Raw genomic sequence first — 11,238 nt, forward strand, 5'->3', positions numbered from 1 at the left:
TGTTTTATGCTGCTATAACAGAACAGTTATCATAGAATCACTGAGATTGGGTAATAAATAAAGAAGAGAAAGTTATTTCTCATGGCTATGGAGGCTGGGAAGTCCAAGATCAAGGTGCTGGTGTCTCATGAGGGCCTTCTTGCTGCAAACTCACATGACATCAGAGCAAGAAAGCAAGCCAGTGGAACCCTGCACAAAGCCTATTTTATAAGAGCCTTAATCCCAGGAACAAGGAAGGAACCCTCACGGCCTCATCACCTCTTACAGGCCCCACCTCTTAATAGAATCACATTGGCAACATCTGAATTTTGGAGGGGACACATTCAAACTACAGCATTTCCCTTCCCTCCCCTTCCTTCCCCAGCCCCTCTTTCAACCCCTTTCCCTCTAGCTCCTGGTTCCATTCTCTTCACTCACCTGTTTCCCAGTCTCTCCAGCAACGACAGGGTGGCTGAAATGGGGAGCTTCAGAATCAGGGAGACCCTGAGCCCCACAGAACTGGATCATCTGAGGCCATGCAGTTGAATGGGAGGATGTGATTCGGCAGACATTTATTGAGCACTTACTGAATGCAGACTGGTGTGGGGAATGTGGATGAGTAGGACATGGCTTCCCTTTAAGAAGCTCAAAGTCTAGTGAGAAGAAAAAATGAGTCACATTGGTTGAGACATTCTTATGTGCTAGGGAATTACATTATGAAATCCTCATGACAGAGTCACCCAGAAAAATGCAGAAAGGTCTGGTGATTTCTGGGTACTGCAGCAGAGCTGGGAGTTGACATTAGGGCTGCTTGGCTCCAAGGGGGTCACTCTGACCTCCAGAGCCACACATTTGCCACTTGAAAAACTACGTCTCCTGGAATTGCTGAAAAAGCAAAGAAGTGAGGGTTTCCTCTGCAGAATTCGGGGATTTTCACCTCTCTAGGGTTCTGGCTGGGGGTGGGGCATACTCACATGGGAGGGCAGGATGCAAAGCTGATGCCTTTCGAGTCTCTCCTAGGCCTGTGAGTCTCAAACCACAGATGGCTGATTGGTGGGAAAAGCAGCCGGCACCTGCGGGTCACCTTCCGCCCTGGGGAGCAAACTGTCAAAAGGAGCAGTGCCCGAGGCTGACCTAGTTAGACAGCGGGTCGCACACAGGCGTCTCCTTTGCAGGATTTGTTCCAGGCATTTGTGTATTTGTACACCACTTTATTTGCCACTAAAAATACTTCTCCAAAGCAGAGGTGCAACTGACCGTGACTCGCGGAAACAGCCGAGTGCACAAGCACTGAAGTGTTCTCTCTCGGGTTTCCAGGGCTCGGGGACTGCAAGGGGGGCAGAGCCGGGCCTTCTTGCCTTAGGGTGAGCAGCTCTATTCACTTCCACAACCCCAAACCCAGTCCCTCCATGAGGTACTTGCTGATGAGGAAGCACCTCTCAGACTGCCTGGTGGTGGTGAGGTTGCACAGAACCCTTCAGTTCCAACAAAGAAAACTCAGTGCAGACTGGGTTAATCAGACACACACACACACACACACACACACACACACACACACACACGCGCGTTGTCTCAATGAGCAGAAGTTCCTGTGAGAGTTGCAGGCACAGCTGGACCCAGGACCAATGGCTGGCCGGAGTCCGGTCCTACTCTGGCCTTTTCAGTCCTCTTTTTTCCTCTTGGTTGGCCTCACTCTCAAGCAGGTTTTCTCCTCACCATGTCAGGATAGCTGCCGGTTGCCTCAGGCGTGCTTACTCACAGCTCCAAGTGCAACCAAAAGAGGGCTTCTTTTCGTCGAGCCTTTTTTTTTTTCTTGAGAAGGAGTTTCGCTCTTTTTACCCAGGCTGGAGTGCAATGGCACTATGTCAGCTCACATAGTGAGCCTCCTAGGCTCAAGCAATTCTCCTGCCTCAGCCTCCTGAGTAGCTGGGATTACAAACTTCTGCCATGACACCTGGCTAATTTTTTATATTTTTAGTAGAGATGGCGTTTTACCATGTTGGTCAGGATGGTCTTGAACTACTGACCTCAGGGGATCCACCTGCCTCGGCTTCCCAAAGTGCTGGGATTACAGGCGTGAGCCAATGCGTCCGGACTTTGAGACTTTTTCCCAAGAGTTTTATTGAGGTACAATTGATATACAGTAAACTCCATATACTTAAAGTGTACAATTTGATAAATTTTGACATATGTGTACACCCATGGGACCATCACCATGTCGACAAAAAGAGTGAGACTCCATGAAATGTTTTAAAAGGTTTATTCTGAACCAAATATGAGTGACCAAGGCCCAGGACACAGTCCCAAGAGGTGCTGAGAACATGTGCCCAAGAGGGTTGGGTTACAGTTTGGTTTTTATACGTGTTAGGGAGAGAAGACATCAGTCAATACCCGTGAGGTGTATATTGGTTTGGTCTGGAAAGATGGGACAACTTGAAGGGGAGGGTTACAGCTCACATGTGGATTCCAAGATTTTCTGATTGTCAATTGATTAAAAGAGTTAAGTTGTTATCTAAAGACCTGGAATCAATAGAATAGCATGTCTAGGTCAAGATAATGGGCTGTGGAAACCAAAGTTCTTGTTACGTAGATGAAGCTTCATGAGTGCCCACCCTTAGAGGCAATAGACGGCAAATGTTTCCTATTCAAACCCTTAACAAGTGCTAAACCCTCAGTTTATCTCTTCAGGATTGGGAGGGCCTGGAAAGGGAGAGATCTAGTTAAGAGATTCCTTACAGATGCAATTCCACCACGAAAACAACTTTGCAGGCTATTTCAAACTATGGCAAATAAACATGCTTTGGGGTAAAATATTTTGATTTCCTTCTTCATCTGTAATGTGATGTCATGCCAGGGTCAGGTTGGAAAGTCAGTCAGTCAGTCAGTCAGTCAGAGAGGACTAAATACAACCTCTCTCATGAGATTTTACGGGGTGAGTCCCCAGGCCTCTTAGGAATTTGGGCAAGGGGGGAAGAAAGGCTGGGCGCAGTGGCTCCTGTCTGTAATCCTAGCACTTTAGAAGGCGGAGGCGAGTGGCTTGCTTTAAGCTCTGGAGTTTGAGACCAGACTGGGCAACATGGAGAAACCTCATCTCTACAAAAAAATGCAAAAATTATCTGGGTGTGGTGGTGCATGCCTGTAGTCCCAGCTACTTGGGAGGCTGAGGCTGCAGTGAGCCGAAATGGCACCACTGCACTCCAGCCGGGGTGACAGACAGACCTTGTCTCAAAAAGGTAAACAAAAGAAAAAAAGAAAAGAAAAAGGTCAGAATTTAGTCCTCAATCACAATCAACATGGCAAACAGTCATGACAGCCAGAGTTCTCTTGTGTCCCTTTGTCATCCTTCCCTCTGTCTGTGAAAAGAGGCAAACTCTGTGAAATGTTTGAAGCAATTTGTTCTGAGTAAAAGATTAGTGGCCAGTCCTCCACAGATTCTGAGAACATGTTCAAGGTGGTTGGGCCACAGCATGGTTTTATATATTTTAGAGAGACATAAGAAACCAATTGATACATGTAAGGTATACATTAGTTTGTTCTGGAAAGGTGGGACAACTGGAAGGGAGCTCATACGCAGATTTAAATATTTTTTGATCAGCAACTGGTAGACTTATTTTCAACGGAAAGAAATGTCTGGATTATCATAAGGGGTTGTAGAGACCAAGGTTTTATTATGCAGATGAAGCCTCTCGGTATTAGGTTTCAAAGAGAATAGATTGTAAATGTTTCTTATCAGACTTAAAGACTGTAAATCCGTTCTATCCATAATTCTAAAAGGGAGGAGGATATAATGAGGCATGTCTGGCTCCCCCCTTCACATCATGGGCTAAACTAGTTTGTTTTTCAGGTTATCTTTAGAATGTCCGTGCCAAGAGGAAGGGAGTTAGTGGGTGAGTGGTGGATAGCTGGGAAAACACTTGGGGAATTGTAGGCAGTTTCGACATGGCTGTACTCTTTCTCTGAGCATGAGCAAGCCATATATACAGCGTTAGCAGGGTAATTCTACCTTTTACAGACAATAGTGGCTTTGAGCCAAGCATGAGTTCACATGAGTGATCCCCTAATGTGCCTCATGGGGTGTGGTTATATGATGTATGGGGTTGTGCACTTGCACTCCAAACCTGCTGGATCATGCTGCACTGGAAGGCCACCTTGGCCTACTCCTGACAAAAGTGGAGACATCTTCCCTATACTCCACGTCCCAGGCTGAGGGCATCCCCTGGGCAGGGACACGTGCCCCTAGAGCACAGCCCTGAATTCATAACCCACAACAAAAATACAGAGAGCAACAGCTCACTACTAGGATCCCAGCTATGCTACTTATGACCATTAGGGCCCAGTGTAGGCCAGAGCCTAGGGATGCACGCCATCTCTGCAGGGGATTGTCAGGCTCTCAACCACCTTAATCTCCCATGAGACCCCTTGCAGAGCTGCTGTTATGTTCTTCTGATTGTCAGGGATAACGGTACAACATTGTGTTCCTAAAAGGGCACAGGTGCCTCCTTGGGCAGCAGACATAATAATGTCTAAGGTCATTTGGTGGTGCAATACAACCTTTCCCATCTGATCAACCTGAGCTGTAAATGGAGAGGGCCACTCGGGTGTAATTCAGTGCCCTGGCAGTGTTCTCTGCAAGACCAGTAACTTGTGCTTCTGCAGTTCTGACATCCGCTCCAGGGATAGTCATTGCCAAGGGGTGGAACCACCCCTTGTGAGGGCTCATCGCACTCACAAAAACCGAGAGCATAGTGCCTCCCAGTTATGTGGGAGTCTGGGCAACTTGGGGAGAACAGTGCCAGGCACATAAGGCCACCCCCAGGTACAATGTCCAGTCCAGTCCACTGGTGGGTAAGGCCACCCTGTGTCAATATGGACCCATAAACTCCCAGGGGGCACAAAATCCCTTGGGGCCCGATGTTGGTGGGGCTGCTTGTTCCACCATGCCTTTGGTGTGGTGGCATGTTTTATGTTTACCCAGGCCATGATGTGTACCCACCCCACAGTGGTGTTACCCTAGTGTTGCTCTGTGCACTACAGCACTTAGACATGTAGTACCCCCACTAGCCAGACCCACCCGTCATATTGCTACAGGCCAGCCAGAGGGTGGGCGTGCCCACCTCTGCTGGTCTTTCAGCGTCCTTTGTTCAAAGCTTGTAGCTTTGCGTTCCAGGCATCAGCCATGGGACTCTTAAGTCTCCAGCCATGTGCAGTTCTCTGCAGACACCGAATGTATGTGCCAAGGCAAGCCATCCACAGCTGTTGCTGGAAGGGCGGTACAGGTCCAACAGTTGGAAACACTGGTCACCTCAGCGTAGGTGTGGGCCCCATTCACAACGCAGTTGGAGCATGTTAACCTACGGTCAGAATGACAGAGCAGGCACAGGTACTAATGGAGGTAAAGCACGTCCCTCAGGCAAAATACGAGCTAACCTTTCATTTCTGAATAATAATGCAGCCACCAAGGGCTTTTGCCCTGGGCAATGGTACCATAACTTCTCAGCTCCCCATGGTTCCTTTGAGTCCTGAATCTGTGCCCAAAAAGTCATAGGGGAACTCTTAATAGGCCACACAGACAGTACATATGTCCCCAAAGGAGGGTTTCTTTCCTGGCCATTTCCCTATAAATGGCCAACCACGGGAGCCATGTATTGCACATCCGAGGAGTGGATACCAGTCATACTTTAGGCCCTCCCACCAGGAAGCTACAATGGCCAACCACCAGCAGTGAGGGCTTGGAGGGTCCATGGCCACAGATAAGTGGCCATTCTGTTCTGCTGCCTTCCGGGAAGCTGGGGTAGGCAACAACAGGTTACCATTCATCACCATACCTGGTCGAAGGAGGTCATCCTTGGTATGTATTGGCAACTGACTGGGGATGGTGACCCGGTGTAAAAAAGCCTCCACTGGGGCTGGGCTGCCTTTCTGTGGCCATTCATTTAAGGTCAGGAGCACCGGGTCCAGCCTGGAACTCCAGCCCTGCAAAGACGGGGCTGTGACCTGCAAGTGTAATCCATTATTCAAGAGTCCGTTATATTGCTCCATCCTACCTGCGGCTTGCAGGTTGTAGGGCACACGGAATCCCCACTTTATGTCCATTTGTTGTGCCCGTTGTTGTACCTGTTGTCCAGTGAAAAGTGTTCCCCTATCACTCTCAAAGGCCAGAGGGTGATCGTATGGGTAGATAAGTGTTGCAAGGCACAGATGGTGTTCTGTTGGTCAGCTACCTTGCAAGGGTGTGTGAACAACGGGCCTGTGTCCACAGCTGTTAGCGCATGCATATACCCTCGTGACTTCAGCAGTGGCCCGATGTAGTCTACTTACCACCTGGCCAAGGGCACTCACCCTATCGTTATTTGTTGTGTGACACTGGGCAGCTGCCTCTGTTTAGATAAGTCTGAGCACATGCCGGGGATTTCTAACAAGAGTCCCAAATGTCTTGCGTGGGCAGGGAGAGACTCCAGTGCTTATTGACCTGTTGGTCAGTTCACCCCTCACATGTCCCAGTTTCCAGTGTAGCCACAGGCCACCCTCTCATGTAGATGCCGACTCTATCGGACTTTGACCAAGGCATCTACCTCATCATTACTGGGGGTGGTCAAAGGCATATGGCTTGACACATGATAAATAGTTATCTCACTCTGACCCATTTCCCAGAGGTCTTGCCACATGACTTGGCCCCAAATGTGTCAGTGGCCAACTAGCCACTTCTGTATTTTCCAGGTAGTTAACCACAAGGATAAGCCTCAATAGACCACCCAGCTATTGGAACAGATTACCATAGGTGTCACCTTGTTGATCACCACCCATACTGTCCAATGCGTTATCTGTCCACACCCACAGTGTCCAATGGGGCTACTTTGTACTTTGTCAAACTGTGTGGCGTCCCTACTAGGCCGTTCAGGAAGCAGTAGCACCTTAGCTAGACCAGTCTTTGTACCATGCCCCATTGGGAATAAGACAACACCCTTCCTTAAATGGTGAAGTCTCAGGGCCTAGGGGTGCTGCAGGCCCCATGACCTTATGTTGTGTTAGGGCTATAGGTCCAAAGACCTCTTACCACTCTATTGCTAAGGGACCTGTACTCAGCACATTCTGCTGCTCCAAGTAGGCACCCCACTTTGCCAAAGGGGTTGTCTACACTGTCCCAGTCCAAGGTGTCATTACCCATAAATGCACCCATTTTGCTATCAGGTAAGTCATCCCTACGAAGACTGCAGCCCATCCTGTCACACTCCCACAAGCCTGAAGCATGGTATATACAGCTTCTAGCTGTTTCTCTATCAAGGAATACCAGAGCTCAGCTCCCTTCTGTAGTTGGGACCAAAAGCCTCGTGGCATTCTCAAGCACTTCGTGTGCTGCCACAGGCCCCAACTGAAACCATCTGTGGTCACATGCACACCCAGCTCAAATGAGCACCCCTCATCCACTACCTGCAGGGCTGGTGCCTGCTGAATAGTCCGCTTGGCTGCCAGGAAGGCAGTGTCAGCTGCATCATCCCAATCCCAGGTAGCTCCCTTGTTTGTTAACAAATGGAATGGTTTTATCATCTGGGCTATATGGGCCACAAATTCCCACCAATATCCCAGGAGGCCCACAAAAGTTTGCAGCTGCTTCATGGTGGTGGGCCAGGGATATGCCTGAGTCTTATCAGTGATAGCCTCTGGGATGGCCTTTGTCTTACCCAACCAGATTACTTCCAAGAATTTGGCAGATAATCCTGGCCCTTGGACCTTGGACATTGACAGCCCAAGTGCATGCTGCCAAATGTTGCTGCAAGTGGGGTGCTGCCACAACATTTGGCAAGGTTAATCAGAGGTTAATGTAGTATCATCAATATAATAGAATAGGTAGACCTCTTCAGGACATTGCGAGGTGGCTAAATCCGTAGCAACTAGACCATGACATATGGTGGAGCTATGCACATAGGCCTGGAGCGACACTGTAAAAGTCCATTATCGCCCATCCCATGTAAAGGTGAACTGTTCCTGGCTTTCTGGAGTGAGGTCTATGGAAAAAATGCATTGGCCAAGTCCACTACATAGCGGTACTGTCTCGGTTCTGTCATCAAATGGCCCATCAAATCCACAATTGACAGTACAGCTGCATGCAAAGGGGGTGTTACTTTATTCAGGTCCTGATAGTCCACTGTCATCCACCAAGTTTATCAGGCTTTCTAACTGTCCACACTGGAGAATTGTGGGGGCTGTAGGTGCCACACATTATCTACGTCTCCTCCAGCTTTTTAATTGTCTCAGTAATCTTTGTATACTCAACCAGCAAATGGTATTGATGGACGGAAATAACCCATCAGTGTTGTGGCAGGACCTGAGGCTGGTGATGCATATGTTCATCACATGCACTCAGAGTCTGAATTACCTGGCCATGTCTTGTAATGCCAGGCCATGTAAAATGTCTGCCCCAGAATGTAATTCAGTATGGGAGAGACATACACAGTGTATAAACGAGAAGCAAATGGCTGATGCCAAGGTGCAGAGATACAGGTTTCACTTTCACTGATCAGCCTCCATAACTGTCAGCGTAAGCAGGTTTGCCCTGAAACTGTCAGTGTAAGCCAGGTTTGCCTCTGGCTTCTTATAAATGAGGGTGCAATCTGCTCCAGCATCCACCAATGCTAGTACCCACCATACATTGGAGAGGGACCAGTGAATCGCTAATTCCACATGTGGCTTCCAGTCATCCAGTGTTCCCCCAAGCTGGGCGCTTCGGCTAGTTTTCTAATCAAACAGAAAAGGCTCTACATTTCCACCTGGCGGCAGCAAGTAGTCTTTGAGCTGAAGCGCCTGGGCAGGACCAGGTTGTGCAGCAATGTCCTTCTCCCCCTTGAACATTTTCTGGAATTGCTGCTCCTGAGACAACTGTCTCCACAAAGTTAAGAGTACTTCATTGGGCTGCTTATCAATTTTCTCTTGGTCAACTCTGGCCAAAATCAAGTCTATCCAAATCCATGAGTGTGTCACTCATTGGGGCCCCCTTTTCTCCTATCAGGGAGGCCCCTGTGGATGGAGCATCTGCCCTTTCTTTAAGGCACGGACCCCTTAGTCCCACTAATGGCCTTATGCTTTCCCAAGAGCCACCATAGCAGTGTCACTTCATGTATACAGCACCCTGTGTGTGTATGGGGTAAGGACAATAGCTAGGGAGCCAAAGGCACTTGGTGGGCACAAAACCCCACATAAGATCCCTCATGTGGGAGGTGAAGCGTTCATCATCTGGCCTCCAGGTATTCAGGTCAAATGTAGCCTGCTGCATACCTATTTCCCAGAAGACTTGCACCAAATCAGCATATGACTGACATTTACTCACAGTTTTGGATATTTCACTGGCATTATTTTGCACAGTCTGTATGGGCTGCCCATAGCCACTCAATCAGGGTGTGGTCATGTTGCCTTTGTGCCAACCACCTGCCCACCTGCGATTGCTCAGGATCCTATTTGTGATGCCAATTGTCAGGTGCTAACTGAGGTCTGCGGGGAGTTATGGGCAAGTGGCAGGTAGCTGGAAAAACACGTGAGGAATCATAGACAGTTTCCACATGGCTTTTGTAAGCCCAGTTGCCTCACTGGGAATCAAACGGACACATTCATCACTCTCAGCACCTGATAACTACGTCATCACCCAAGCTCCTTATCTGGCCTTGCCACATGGCTTCCCCGCACATGCCTCTGCACACCATACCCAAGCCCACACTTAGCATTAAATAATGCATCCAACCTCCAGCCCGCTGTTGAAAAACCCTGCAGAAAAACTTTTTATAGAAGCCCCACCATACCCTGCCCAGCAGCAGCCTGCCCTGTAAGCCCCCAGCAGGCCCTTACCCAAGGTCCTGCCTGCCAACCAATGGCAGCTAGCCCCATGTGCTTCCTGCTTCTCAAAAGCCAGTAGAATTGCCTTCACTTTGTTTCCCCAACAGCCAATTAAGGCCCACTTACCCAGGTCCCGCCTGCCTACCAATGACAGCTAGCTCCAGATACTTCCTGCTTCTCAACAGCCAATGAAATTGCCTTCCCTTTGTTTTGCCAATAACCAATCAGTTGCCTTCCCGCCCCATAAAACCCCACGCCCTATGACTTCTTTGGCCCCTTCCTGGAGCACAGAACCTCGCTAGGGAGCTGAACAAATTAGCTTCTCATCTTCTTATACTTGCCTCAGTTTCCTCATTTTACCTCGGCAATAAACCTTACAGCTTTACTCTCTCTCTGGGGGCAATTGAGCAGTATGTACAGCATTAGAATGGTAATTATACGTTTACAGACAACGGTGGCTCCAAGCCAAGCACGAGCTCACATGGGTGATCAACTAATGTGCCTCAAATGGCATGGTTACATAACATGCCAGGTTGTGCTCCTGCACTCTATACCTGCTGAGTCATGCTGCACTGAAAGGCCACCTCAGCCTACTCCTGAGTAAAGGGCAGCCTTTTCCCTTACAGGGAGGTAGTCTTGCATTACTGTTAGTTAATTGACTGGCCCTTGTTTTTCTAGTTTCTGAAGGTGGAAGCTGAGGTCTTCTTTCTTCTTGTTTAATGTGAAATTTTCTCTAAGTATTGCTTTAGGGATATCTCAAATTCCGATATGTTGTGTTTTCAGTTATATTCAGTTCAAAATACTTTCTAATTTAATTGTTTATTTTAATCCATGTTCTTTACAAGTGTGTTATTTAGTTTCAAACGTTGGGGAATTTTCCAGAGATTTTTCTGTTGTTGGTTTCAAATTTAATTCCACTGTGGTCAGAGAATATACTTGGTATGACTTGAATCTTTTTATAGTTTTTTAGTAGTTTTTCTAGGTATTACAATATACATGTAATTCATCACAGTCTGCTGGTATAGGTGTTTTCCCATTTTGAGAGTAGAAAATTTACTTGCATTTAGGTACCTTTATCCTCTCCACTTAAAAAAATATATAATCGTGCCATGTATTTCTCTACATTTACTGATTAACACATAAAATGTTATAATTTTTGCTTCAACCATCAAATGTAATTTAAGAAATTTATAAGAAGTAATTTGTTGCTTCTAATATAGTAGCATGTTTTATTTACCCCTGATTTTACCCATTCCAATATTCTTTCCCTTCTGAAGTTCCAAACCTTCTGCTACCATTTTCTTTCTGCTTAGAGAACTTCCTTTTACAATTTTTTAAGGATAGTCAGGAACAAATTCTTTTATCTGAAAATGTTTTAATTTTTTCATTTATTTCTGAAGGATTTTTTCATCAGATAAAATTTGCAGTCTTTTTTTC

The 11,238-nt window shown here is 47.4% G+C and overlaps 1 long non-coding RNA gene across 1 annotated transcript; it reads right to left on the minus strand.

Moving 5' to 3' along the window:
• Positions 1–397: 397 nt before the first annotated feature.
• On the minus strand, positions 398–9,925 carry LOC144581970 (uncharacterized). The gene is made up of 3 exons (XR_013533523.1): positions 9,814–9,925; positions 5,805–5,973; positions 398–5,330 (listed from the first exon to the last, which is right to left on the minus strand). It is a non-coding gene; the product is annotated as an uncharacterized LOC144581970 (long non-coding RNA).
• Between the last annotated feature and the right edge of the window lie 1,313 nt (positions 9,926–11,238).

Source organism: Callithrix jacchus, chromosome 3 (assembly GCF_049354715.1).
Source record: "Callithrix jacchus isolate 240 chromosome 3, calJac240_pri, whole genome shotgun sequence".
Taxonomy (NCBI): domain Eukaryota; kingdom Metazoa; phylum Chordata; class Mammalia; order Primates; family Cebidae; genus Callithrix; species Callithrix jacchus.